Raw genomic sequence first — 15,046 nt, 5'->3', positions numbered from 1 at the left:
AAGAAAATATATTGAGGTGGTTTTCACTTTATTTAAGAAAAAATTGCATCTATGATAACCAAACTATCCTGCATATTTGGTTTAAATAGTTACATAAAGAATTGAGATTTTGGATGTTCATGCAAATGACACTTATTTATGATAACCAAACTATCTTGCATATTTCTCAAAACCTATAATTTTTAAGAGAAGAAAACATATTGAGGTGATTGTCACTTTATTTGAAAAAAAAAAATTGCTTCCGGAAATATCACCACAATTTGTTAACATCAAAGATTATATTTATAACTACACAAACTTAAGTTAAGGAATAGGTCAAATATAACTAATACATGCTCCTATGTAGGGGTGTCAAAACGGGCTAGCCTGACCCATTTTAGCCCGCCTCACCCTTGACCCGCCAAAACACAGGCTAGGTTGGGTTGTCCCGCCACAACGAAATAGGTTGGATACTGCAACCTGCTCCGCCTCAGGACAGACCGACAAGCTTGGCTGCCACTTTTTTTTAAAAAAAATTAATATTTTTTAATTTTCTTTTAACTTTTTAAATATTTTTGTTTGTAAAAATATATATATATATATATATATATATATATATATGTTTATATAATATAAAAAAAATATTTTTTAATTATTTTTAATTTTTAAACATAAAAAAAAAGGGTTGGCAAGTTAGGATGGGCTGGTCCGCCTTTTGCCCGCTAGTTTGACGGGTTAGATGGACCTGACCACAACGAGTTGGTGAGTTGGAAACTCTAACCCTACTCGCTCTCTTCTTGACAGAATGACAAACCAGTCGACAGACCTGACCCACTTTAACATGGCTACTCCTATGGTAATATTGACAGTGTAAAATTATTTTGTATCTCTTCACCATACTTTAACAATCTTAAATAATAATAACTAAATTGTATTATTATACAAGTTTACTAGATGCGATGTTTCGTTAACAAACTTATCTTCTATATTGAACACACTTAATATAATCGAAGATAATCATAAATATGCAAATATTTTTAAATTACAAAATAACAAATCTATACAAAATGTGATTTATGCTTGCCAAATTATTCGTTATTAGAAAAGATAAAAGATGAAAAGAAAAATTATGCTCTAACTGTATAAATAAACTAATTTTATATTATAATCAAATCACGATACCTACAATAAATTTGTTAACTTAATTATTTCAGAAAATATATTATTGATATGACTACATAGGGCTGTTAGTAAAACTCGTTTCTATCTGGGCCAAAGCCCTTTATGGATTTGCCTTTAGGACTACAGTCTTTCCAAACTTTTTCATTCTTTCAATTTCTTTTTAAATTATATATGCTTAAAATTTGTTAATTATTTATTTTTAATTTTTTTTAAATGCATATCTTCTTAAATTAGATAATAGTATATTGAAAAGTTAATAAAAATAAAATTAGGTATTTTTTATTTTTATTATAGAGTATAACATTTAATGTTAATAAATTATAAAATATATAATCAAATATAATAAAGAAAATAAATTATTAAGATAATTTTTATTTTTTATTTTAATTGTCTTTTTAGTTTTTCACATGTTGTATTTATCTTTCATTTTTACCTAATTTCATTTTGTTATGTTGTGAAGAAACAAAAGAAAGTTAAGAAAAAATTTATTATCTATGTCCTCATTTTTTGTATCTTCTCCTTCCATTCTTAAAAAGAAAAAAAGTAATTTTCTCCGGTCTCACTTGGCATTGAAATATGTTTAATATTTACCACTATCTTTTTATCTCATGACCCTTTTATATATATATATATATATATATATATATATATATATATATATATATATATATATATATATATATATATATATATATATATATATATATATATATATATATATATATATATATATATATATATATATATATATATATACACACACACACACACGTATTTGAACAATACTTGATTTAGTGTGTTCCGGAAGGTAAAATATGAAAATTCACTTATTTGATGGGGTGTAGGAGGAAATTTTCTGGGATACAGAACGAAATAGCCCACTTTTTTTCTCTCTTTTTTGCAGGGTCTTTTTTCATGCACCTCCAAAATTTCTTCTACACCTCCAAACTTTCTTTAAATTCCCAAAAAACCCTTTGACCCGCAGACACCACACCCCCAAAATTATGTCGACTTCCGAAAGTCAAAATATATAACTTCCGGAAGTCAAACTATATAACTTCCGGAAGTCAAAATATATCACCGGAAGTCGATTTCCGAAAGTCAAAATATATCACCGGAAGTCGACTTCCGGAAGTCAAAATATATCACCGGAAGTCGACTACCAGAAATCAAAAATCATCACCAAAAGTCAAATTTCGGAAATAAAAAATATTACAGAAGTCGACTTCCGTATATAAATATATATATATATATATATATATATATATATATATATTATTTTATTTTATTTTTAAAACACGTATTAAAATTTATAAAATATATAAATTTAAAAAAAATTACTTTAAAAAATAAAAAAATAACTAATAAAATACTAACTAAAAAATTAAAAAATAGTTTAAATTCAAATAATAAAACTTTAAATTAAAAAAAATAATATATATATATATATATATATATATATATATATATATATATATATATATATATAAAAGTCTGACTTCCGGTTTGTATATATATATACAAAAGTCTGACTTCTATTTTTATATTTATATATATATATATATATATATATATATATATATATATATATATATATATATATATATATATATATATATATATATATAAAGTCAGACCTCTGTGTATATATATATATATAAACGGATTTTGATTTCTGTTTATTTATATATATATATACATATATATATATATATATGGAAGTACGACTTCCGGTTATATATATATATATATATGGAAGTCGATTTTAGTAGTAATTTTTGAGTTTCGAAAGTCGATTTCTGGTGATATATTTTGATTTTCAGAAGTCGACTTTCGGTGATATATTTTGATTTTTGGAAGTCGACTTTCGATGATATATTTTGATTTCTGGAAGTCAATTTCTGATGATATATTTTGATTTCCGGAAGTCGTATATTTTGATTTTCGAAAGTCGACATACGTAAGTATTTTTGTGGTGTGATGTCCGTGAGTTTTTTTAAATGGTCAAAGGGTATTTTGAGAATTTAAAAAAATTTTGGAGGTCTAGAAGAAATGTTTGGAGGTGTAGGAAGAAAGACCCTTTTTCCATGGGCCCAAAACTCCATATTTAAAGTTAAGTTCATTCCTATTATTTGACCTCGTTTGAACTCTTTTAATTAAATGTGAAAAGCAATAAAACTGTTTAAGTGGATATTTTCATAGTAGTCTTTTTACATTTGGAAAAGTACTTTTAGAGCTTTTACTTATTTATTTATTTATTTTCATTCTCCAATCGTTGAAATATATTTTATTATTTAAGGTTATGGAAATACCTTTTACAATATATTCTATTTTCTTTAACATTCATAAAGGTGGTTTACAAGAAATGAAAATGAATTTTGAAATATGTTTCATTGTTTAAGGTTATGGAAAAACCTTTTACAATATATTTTATTTTCTTTTAACATTCATAAAGGTAGTTTACAGGAAATGAAAATGAAAAAAATATTTTAGAGAGCACCTTTAAAAATGCAAAGAGCATGTTTGAAAAAGTACTCAATTCAACATTTTGTTTTTTACATTCTAAAACGTGCTTTTAAAAAATTGTTTTCTTATTAGTATTTCAAAAGGAAATATCTAGTATACGTTTTATTTTCTTATCATTCTACAAAGTCCTTTCTAAAATTAAAACATGACATAATAAAAATAAATAATTTTGTGCGGTTTTATTCCAGTAATTTTTATTAATTTATAAAAAAGTAATGTTTTATTAAAATTTAGAGAAAGAAAGTGAAGACATATTTAAAATATTTATAAAATATGAGAGTTTTTTGTTTATAATTTTTAAAAATACTTTTTAGTTTTATCAATTTAGTTTTATTAATATTTATGAATTTAATAAATATTTTTATTCTCATAAAATTTTGTTTGATATTTTTTATTTTAAAATATAAAAAATTATAATTTATTCTTAAAAATTTGATATTAAAAAAAATATTAAATATTTGATAATATTATATTTATTTTATTATCTTTTATAAATTTTTATAAAAATTAATTAATTAATATTAAAATAATAAGAAAGCCGATATCATAATGAATACAGGTATTTTCATTATTATGTGGAAATATGGATGGAATAAAAATGTTATACATATTGGATAAGGTGTGAGATGAGAATGAATTTCTTCTCAAAATGAACTAGTGTAAATATAGGCGTTATCGTGTCTGTGTGTATGCTTTTTTTTTATATATATGTGATATTATATTAATAGGTAATAATATTGTAATGTTATTAAGTTAATATATAAACTAAAATTATATTTATTAAAAATAAAATAAAATATATCAGAAGAGATGAAAGAATAATCATTGATAAATAAAGAAGAAGAGAAAAAGAGAAGAAGTAGAGACAACCGATTTTAAATGATAAAATTGGTATTTTAAAATATGGACACAAAAAAAGAAATCTCCATTTATATATTGTTATATATATATATATATATATATATATATATATATATATATATATATATATATATATATATATATATATATATATATATATATATATATATATGACGATGAAATTTGTTCCGATCTATCCGCAATATATCTGTACAAATACTCATTAACGATATTAAGGATTTCCTTTTTTCCAGAAGTATATATTACTTCTCCGAAAACACGAATCTGGGTATCTAATTCCCACCCTCCACCCTATCTCACACCAAAACTTCTGAAAGTCTATATTTTCATGACAGGGTGCATGAAAATATTTGATATAGTGTAGGAAGAAACAATCGAAAAAGAGTTGTCCATGGATTTTTCGAAGTACAAACATGTCATTTTTGTTCGCACTCTCGCTCTTATCAAATTATTATTCAAATTATCCTATTTTTTCCTTTGATATAAATTTTGAGGACAGGTTCTAAAAGTTTTGTGAATTGAGAATAATTTTGTTAAACTTTTTTATGTTTAAAAATGACACGTTTCTTTAATATATTTGAATAAAACTAATTCTAAGTTTAGTTTTAAAATATCATTTTTTTAATATAAATTAACTTTTAACGTTTTTTTTTCACTATAACAAAATATTTAAATAATGATCAATTTTAATGACAAAAAATAATTAGTAAGTATAGTAACAAATTTAAATATTAATTTATAACTAAAAGTTATTGGTAACAAAAAATAGTTTCTATTATAAATAAAAAATTATAATGGGTCTCTAAATTGGTAAATAAAATAGTTTCTATTATGATTTGGTCTCTAAATTGGTCACTAACATTAGTTACCAAAGGTTAATTTCTTGGATCATGAGCATACTGAACCATCGTTGCAAATGATTATTTCGCGTTTGGAGGTTGTACAAGATCTTTGGATTTATCTTCTTATTGACAAGAAAGAAATTTCAATGTAACTGTGACAATTTATTTCCATGGCTAAATCCAATTTCACAAATAGTTAAAAATTATTCGAAATGACAGTGATACAAAATGTTTCTAAATGGGAACATACTTTCGCGATCATGGTATAGTGCTTGAAACTTCTTGTATAGGAACTTTGCAACAAAGCAGGCAAGTAAACATATTCTAAATGTTGCATGTGCCTTGTGCTTTCAAGTTAACCTTCCTATTCATTTTTGGGGAGATTGTGCTTTAACTACATGATATCTAATCAACTGTACTCCCACAATTGTGTTAAATCAGAAATCTTCTTATGAACTCTTGTATGGTACACCTCCTGCTCTTAATCATCTTCGAGTTCTTGGGTATGTACGACCCAAGAAAAAAATTAGAAAAAAGGAAAACACATAGAAAAAATGATGGCTTGTTTGAGATTGTGGATTTATTTAGATTAAGTATTTTATTTAATTTTGATATATGATGGAATAATTAATTGATTGATTTAAATTAAGTGTTGTTTATTTATTTTAATTACTTACTTAATTATGGAATGTAAATTATATATGTATATAAATAATTGGTGCGCTTTATGTCATGAGAATGCATCTAGTTCAGTGGCTAGCGCTATGAACTTGGATGGCGAAATTTATTTAATATATATTCTTTTTCTTTCTCATTTAAGTGGTGGGGCCCGTTAATTTTCAATTAGTTTTCTCTCTCTTCTTTCATGTTAGGTCATGTGTTCAATTTTATTTTCTTTATCTCTTATACATATATTTTTTTTTTCTGTTTCTTTTGAAAATATGTTATTGTCATATATTAAATAAAATAGAAAGGCCAAACGACCAAGACTTTGGTTTTGTTTCCAAAATTTTAACAGAAAGATTATGTTAGGATTAGTAGAGGAGAGTGTGATATATATATCCTAAGTTATTTAGGGTTTGGGGGGTTAGAAAAGGAGGAAAGAAAGTGGCAAGGCAAGGAATCGTGAAGGTGAGGCTACGGGAGAGACGTAAATTTTGGAGGGACTTCTACACAAAGTAGAGGAAGTTGACATTGTTTTTTTCTTCTTTTATCTGTTGTATTTGGTATATGAGACTTGAAAGAGTATGCTTAAATGTATGGGTGTTGTTCCTATTGTTGTTTTTGAAACTGAACTTGTATTCTTTTTCTCTTTTGTGATTTAGTGCATGGTTAAGTATTTTTGGTTGTGTTTTACACTGTTGTGAACCTGATCAATGGTTCCCGGTTTACGTAAACAGTGTTTGCATGTAGATAGCAGGGTCACGTTGGGTTGGGTTCACGGTTCTCCACGTTTTCGTTCAAGGGCGCATGGTTATATGTATGTTTGTACATGGTGAATGCATGGGGTTGTATACCTTACATGGGGTTTTATTGTTCTCTCTAACTCTTCTTAAAGCTTGATACATTGAGTGTTTTATTTGTGTGAGAGCTGCAACGTGTGGAGTAGAGTATAGGTTCAGTTCTTTATTCAATTTTATTCATAGAAGTGGTGCAGAGGTTGTTTTCATATAAAGTTTTGAAAGGTGCGGTTTTCATATTTTGTTTGTTACACTTTACGTGATATCTATTCACTTTTCTCTTTCTCCAAATAGTTAAGCTTTTCTCTTCATTCACGTGAGTGTCACCAAGGTTTTATAGAAAAGTGTTTGTGGGTTCTCTTTCTTTTGGTATTGAATGCATAACCATATAGTGAGAGGGTTATCTTGGAGTGCGTTGAGAGGGTAACTGGAAAGGGGAAACTACATTGCATAGGCATTCTAGTTTTTTTTAGGTCTCAGTACAACCATGTTAATGTTGATTGTTTTACCATGTTGCAGTCCTTTGTTTTCACAAATATTATCCATCAATGGTTCTATAATTGTTTAGCACTTTGGGCATAAGAAACTATGATGGTGTGCATGTTTACAGTGTAGAGAGAATTCCAAATTGTTGGTCATGCATCTAAGGGTTAAAATATAGTAGTAAGTGATTGGACAACTCACGTTATGTAAGGGTTGGTGCAACCACTTTATTTTTGGTTCTTTCTTTCTTTTTGCAAATTTCATGTTAATTGGTTGGTAGAATATTTTAGGGCCCACATGCTTTTTATTTCTTTTTTTTAACCACACATGATATTACTTTTCTATTTCCTTGGGTTGTAGGTGCAGACCATGCAAATGCATAGTATAGTATAACTTAGTGTTTAGTGCTTTGTCTTAGTTTGATGTGATACTTGTACTTGACCACTTTTATGTAACGTGCATTGGGTTCTTTTAATGAGTGGCTTTGTTTGAAATTAGAATGAGCCATGGCTTTAATATTGAGAAGTTTCTTTTTCCGTGAGAATTAGAGGAGGTTGCGTTAGTTTTTTTTGTTGTTTCAAACTCTTTTCGTTGATTGTTTTTGTGAAATATTTACCTTGGCATGGTGCATGTTTTGGTTCTTGCTTTATTGCTTTTATATTTTACTATGATATATTACATGAAAGGGTTGCATAGATAGAAAAAAAGAAGAAGCAAACCAATAAGGTTGGAGATTTTTTTCACGTGTTGTAGCTTGGTTCTTAAGGACAATGCATGGTTCTATTTTAGATGGGTACAAATTTTAGTTTCATTAACATTTCATACCACATGCTTTTTTCTCTCTCATCACATGTGCTTGGAATAAAACCAGGGGGGCCACATATGCATGCCTTTTGTTTCCATTCTTGATGTTTTCAGACTTTACATAAAAGCTAAGTGCATATATATTAGTGTTTTAATTGTTGCAACTTTGATGTGCCAACCATGGCTCACTTTGACTTTATAGTTTTTGTTTATTTTCTTGGATATGTGTGACTCACTTGTGGCTTTTATGAATTCATATTGCATGTTCAAAGTCACGTTTAAGTTATGACAACTTTTGGTTCTCTTTAAATTCTTATACCATTGATGAGATGAGTGCGTTGTTTGGCTTTACTTTGTGCCTTATTTTATGTGCTGATTATTTTGTTGAACGCAAGTTATAAAGCCATAGTTGCAATGTCAATATTATGTCTTTTGCTTGGTTACATGTAATATTCTAGTTGCATGGTTGTACAAGTAAAATGGTGGCTTCGTGCTTTAGTTGCTTGTTGTTTTATTGGGGTTTGAAACCACCCGTTGAGTTCATTGTTGGAAGGTATTGGTTGGTAAGTTGATGAGTTTTTGTTATGGAACTTTATTTTCTATGCATGATGTAATGGAGTGTATTTTGTTGACAATCTGTAATTTTCATGTGTTGTGTGTTGAGAGTGTTTTGCCTATCTTGAAGAGTCTTGGTGGAATTAAATGTTGTGTGAGGTTTTCCTTATCTAGGGACCTAGTTATGACTATTTTGCCTGTGTGAAGCAGTGAAAATGGGTCCTCTTCGCATGTGTGAAGCAGTGGTAGAAGATTGGTTCGAGTGTTCTACTTTCTTGCCTGTGTGAAGCAGTGAGGAGAGGAAAGATGTTTTACCTTATTTTGGCTCGTTGCGAGTATAGTGCCCGGTGTGCGATGCATCGACGATTTTACTCATAATTCCTTGAGGAATAAGGGAGACAGTCTGGCTGCGATAGTGGGACACGTCGAACCATCTATTTCTAGGAAACTAGATGTTGTTGTGGGGTAAAAGGTCGTGGAAAACAGAAGCTTGATTATGATTACTATGTTTAAGAATTCTAGATGAATGTGATAGTCTCTTGGTTTGATATGGTTGTTTGGATGTTGGGGGTTGTGTGTTCAAAATAAAGTTTGATTGTGATCTTAATGCTTAAGTGTTACTTGAATGAGATGTTGAGTATTATTGTCGTGTTTTATTTACAAAATTCTTTTATATATCATTGTTTATGGTTAGTTTACCCCTATTTGGTTGTTTGTGTGTTTGTTGTATGTGCGATGATCGTATAACGTGTGTGTTATATGGGAGCAAATGATATTACAGATAATTTTGGCATGAAGTAGATTGACGAGAGGCTGGGGTGGACTCAGGAGTTTTTATAATTTATTTAGTTGTTTTAAATCAGATACTACAAACTATGTAATTTACTTTTGTTCGTAATTGTTATTTGAATTTTTTTGACAAAGTGACGTTTTGAACTATGTAACTTAAATCAAATTAAAAGTTTTTTTATTAATACATTTTCAATGATAATCCTTTTCCGTCAAACGCATTCGTTTTCTAACTTTCCATGACATCCCAAAATTGGAGTGTTATGTAAAACTAATTAAGGATCTTTAGAATTTAGGATTCTCACACGATAAACATAATAGAGCATTAACCTTGATCCATGAGAGATCTTGTGAATATGCGTTCTTCAACCTTTAATACTGTGTGCTCTTCAACCACTGTTACCCAATCTATCTCTTTGCCTTTCTTTCTCTTCTCACAGGTTTTTGATGGGTTACTGTGAAAAGAACCTTATGGCCAGAGACAGAACCCCAATCCCTTTTTAAACCAACGTCCATCAAGTTGGTTTTTATTTTATCTTATCTTTATTTTATTTTATTATCACTTCTCATAATAATAACCAATAAGTCTTTAGATTTTATTAAATCACAATTGGGCCCATCATAATATTTCAAATGAGTCACTAATAGAATTAATTCGTCAATTAATTCTAACATTCTCCCACTTGACTCATATGATGTCATAACATTATGTGATTTAATACATAAACATAATGCACATTAAAAGACCTTATAAATTGGTTCCATCATTATTCATAATTAAAGATACAGAAATAATAAGAGTCATGGCGGTTACACATTATTCGGTCGACATGATCCCTTCCATGTACTACTATATCATCCATTTCTCCTTAATATGACCTTAAAAATGAGAAGTCCATAATGAGTTCAAACATAATGTCATTTTACAAAACAATAACATAACATAATTTGTTTTTTTCATCATAATTTGCATGCATAAACATAAAGAAGAAAACAAAGATTTCAGAAATTTATACATTAGGGAGCTTAGAGTGTCACATAAACATTAAAAACATTAACATTCAACATTTAACATTCACTACCCATATTCTTTACATAGCCAGCATACAATTTGGGCGGTAACCCTTTTGTTAAAGGGTCAGCAATCATAAGATCTGTGCTAATATGTTCTATTGACATTCTACGTTTCTGAACTTCTTCTTTAACGGCAAAATATTTCAACTCCATATGCTTAGCACCTTTGGAATACTTGTCGTTTTTAGAAAAGAAGACTGTTGCGAAATTATCACAATAAATTTTTAGGGGCTTGGAAATACTGTCGACTACTCCAAGTCCTGAAATAAAGTTCCGCAACTAATTAGCCAAAATTGTGGCCTCAAAGCATGCCACAAATTGAGCTTCCATGGTGAATGCAGCAATGACAGACTGCTTCGCACTTTTCCATGAAATTGCTCATCTGGTTAAAAGATACACATAACCAAATGTAGACTTTCTTGTATCCACACAGCCAGGAAAGTCTGAATCTGTATAACCTATCACCTCAAGGTGATCAGATTTTCTATAAGTAAGCATGTGATTCTTTGTTCCTTGTAGGTATCTTAAAACTTTCTTTGCAGCTTTCCAATGCCTGGAATACTTTAGTATCTACCAAGCATACCAACTGCAAAGCTAATATCTGACCTCGTACATGTTTGAGTATACATCAAACTCCCAACAACAGATGCATAAAGGATATTTTCCATCTATTTTTGTTCCAAATCATTCTTTGGACATTGCATGAGACTAAACTTGTCTCCTTTCTGTATTGGAACTTAACCACGAGATCATTAATTTATTGTTCTTCTTGATTTTTTTGAGTTTTTACAACATATGGAACAACAACTCTTGATAAAGAAGTACTAGTTATAGGAACTTGTACTCTAACTTCCTTAATCTCCACATTTCGTGAAGCTTCACTCCCACTAGTTTCACCATTCTCAATGAACCGAACATTTTAAGTTTCAACGATTCTTGTACTATGGGTAGGACAGTAAAACATATACCTTTTTTATTTTTCTGGATAACCAATGAAAAATCCACTGATTGTTCTTTCATCCAGTTTCTTTTCTTACGGATTGTATATTCTTACTTCTGCTTGACAACCTCAAACATGCAGGTGTCTCAAACTGGGTTTCCTACTCGTCCATAACTCAAAAGGAGTCTTTTGAACAGCTTTACTAGGAACCATGTTCAACAAATACATGACATTCTTTAAAGCATACATCCACAATGATACAGGTAAACATGAATTACTTAACATACTCCTAACCATATCCAGTAAGGTTCGATTACACCTTTCTGATACACTATTTTGTTGTGGTGTGCTTGACATTGTGTATTGAGCACAAATACCACGTTTCTCAAGGAACTTAGCGAACAAACCAGGATGTTGTCCACTTTCATCATATCTTCCATAATATTCACTACCTCTATCAGACCTTTATATATCGGTGTGTATGATTTCAAGAAGCTGAGTGCTTCTCGTGACTCCTTTCTTTGTGTGTTTTGTTTGTTTGCCTTTAATACAATCCACACACACATTCAGATCTGCAAAATCTAAATCCGGAAGGATTTCATTCTTTACTAATCTTTGCATTCTTTCTTTGGAAATATGTCCCAAACGTTTATGCCACAAGTAAGCAGATCGTTCATCCACTAAACTACGTTTAGTGCCAACATTGTGATGCAAAGTCATAAGAGTTTTAGCATATAAATTATCCAAATTCAATTTATATAAATCATCATAAAGTGTACTAGATTCAATCATAAAAGTACGCTTAAACAAACTGAAACAATCATTTCCAAACTTAAAAGAGTATCCAGCAACATCAAGCTTAGACAAAGAAATTAAATTCCTAGTGATACTAGGTACATAAAAGGTATGCATAAGGTCTAACTGATATCCAGTGTTGAGGATTAGACGATAAGTCTCGACCGCTTCCATTGGAACTTTCTCTTTATTGCCCATGAAGACAAACTTCTCATTTGGGTTTATAGTTCGGGTTTTAAGAAATCCCTACATCACATTAGAAACATGAGTCGTACATCTAAAATCAATTCGCCACGTATTATGGGAAACTTCGGTTAAGTTTGATTCAAAACATACGTAAGCATTATGTTCACCTTTCTTTTCGAACCAAGCTCTACGCTTTATGCAGTCCTTTTGGAAATGTCCAGACTTCCCATAGAAATGACATTTGTCATTTTTCTTTTGGATTTTGGTTGAGGACTCATCAATCTTTAGTAGTCCTTTACCCTTTTTCATGTTTCTTAATAACTTTCTTTCTAACAGCTCCTTGATTCTTCACATATTGAATAGAGTGACTTCCTAAGTTCTTCAATCGGATCTCCTTCTGAACTAGCATATTGTGCAATTCATGCACATTTCACTTGTCTTTCATGGTGTTATAGTTCATCTAGAACAGACCATACTCAGACGGTAATGAGTTCAGAATGAACTGCACGAGAAAACCTTCATCCACTGCCATTCCTAGAGTCTTAAGTCTTGTTACGATATTTGTCATCTCGATCACATGCTCATGCATGGTACGTGAACCAGCAAACTTCATGGTGGTTAACATACTCATCAGTGTCACAACGAGAGATTTATCAGCAGTTTGGGAGCGCTCTTCCACAAATTTCATAAATTCTTTTGCGTCATCGGTTTTGGGAAGAGCTGACTTTATATTGCTTACTATGCTCATTCTCATAAACATTAAGCTAAGTCTGTTTGATCTTGCCCAAGCTTTGTAATGGGCTTTCTCTTCATTACTACTAGCATCCATGATAGCAACCGACTTTTCAACTTGAAAAGCTAGATCAAGATCCAACACACCTAAGTGAAATTGGACTTGCTCACTCCAGTCAGGAAAATTCAACCCATTAAAGACTGGAACAGACGAAGCATGCGAGTGTAAAGATACCGAAACAGAGACTGCAATTAACACATGCCTAGCGTTAATGCTTTGAGTCATAAAACTAAATGTAAAAACAGATTCAGATATAAACAATCATACTAATGTTCTCCTTTGGGAGATCCACTAATACACAAACATAAGCATAATGATGTTAATCACATTATAACATTATTGATAATTAAAATATGCATCAACTAGAATCACCTACTACCTTTGGGTATATAAATAAAACTAGTGACACATACAAAATTATCTACAATCATGCACATTAATTATAAGAACAATTAATTAACCTTTGGGCAATCCTAAAATGTCTTATAATTAATGAATTTCAATTAACTCATAAATTTAATTATTCATAAATTAGCATCCATACTAAGGGTAATTGAAATAAAAAACATTAATAATTTGAAATCACAAAAACTTTAAAATTTTAGCCACTTTGGTGACTAACAAATTTATCATACTTAATTTCAAATAAATAAATACACATTTAATTGCTATAAACTTTATATAGCATCTTCATTAATTTTAATTTAACAATAACAAACATAAATATTATTGCAAATTAAAATAAAATTATTAATTATTTATATAAACAAAATAATTAATATTAATTTATTGGTGACATAAACCAATAAAAAAAATTATTCATCTTAACTGATGCGCGATGCACGTTCACACCAATAAAACTAAAACTTTCAATATCATTCACTTTGCCATTCACACAGTAACGGTTTTAAGCCATTTACACATTACTGCATTCATTACTTTATTCCAAATTAAAATTAAACAACTTTAATACTACAAACGTAACAGTAACGACACACATGATTCCAATTAGTGGCAGCAGCAAAACGGGATGCGGGGATGCGATTGTTAATGGCAGCAGCAGTGTTCATACACAACTTAAAAATATTCATAAAGGCATTACAATTATAAACCCTTGAGTAATAATTAGAGTTCATGAAGATTGGGGATAAAATAAATTAGGGTTTATAACATTAAAGGAAAACATCATAAAGGAGAAACATCACATAATAGAAGAATCATAAATCCTACAACCTTGCTCTGATACCACATGTAAAACTAATTAAGGATCTTTAGAATTTAGGATTCTCACATGATAAACATAATAAAGCACTAACCTTGATTCATGAGAGATCCTGTGAATATGCATTCTTCAACCTTTCATACTGTGTGCTCTTCAGCCACCGTTACCCAATCTATCTCTTTGCTTTTCTTTCTCTTCTCACACGTTCTTGATGGGTTACTGTGAAAAGAACCTTATGGCCAGAGACAGAACCCCAATACCCTTTTAAACCAACGTCCATCAAATTGATTTTTATTTTATCTTATCTTTATTTTATTTTATTATCACTTCTCATAATAATAACCAATAAGTCTTTAGATTTTATTAAATCATAATTATGTCCATCATAATATTTCAAATGAGTCACTAATAGAATTAATTTGTCAATTAATTCTAACATGTTACACTTGTGTTATGCCCATAATCAATATCATGGAGCAAGAGCAGGAAATGTATTTTTATGGGTTATCCGTATGGTAAGAAAAGTTGGAGATT

Source organism: Vigna unguiculata, chromosome 5 (genome assembly GCF_037176805.1).
Source record: "Vigna unguiculata cultivar grain cowpea cultivar isolate G323 ecotype 2 chromosome 5, ASM3717680v1, whole genome shotgun sequence".
NCBI classification, from domain to species: domain Eukaryota; kingdom Viridiplantae; phylum Streptophyta; class Magnoliopsida; order Fabales; family Fabaceae; genus Vigna; species Vigna unguiculata.
This window is presented reverse-complemented; position numbering follows the sequence as displayed.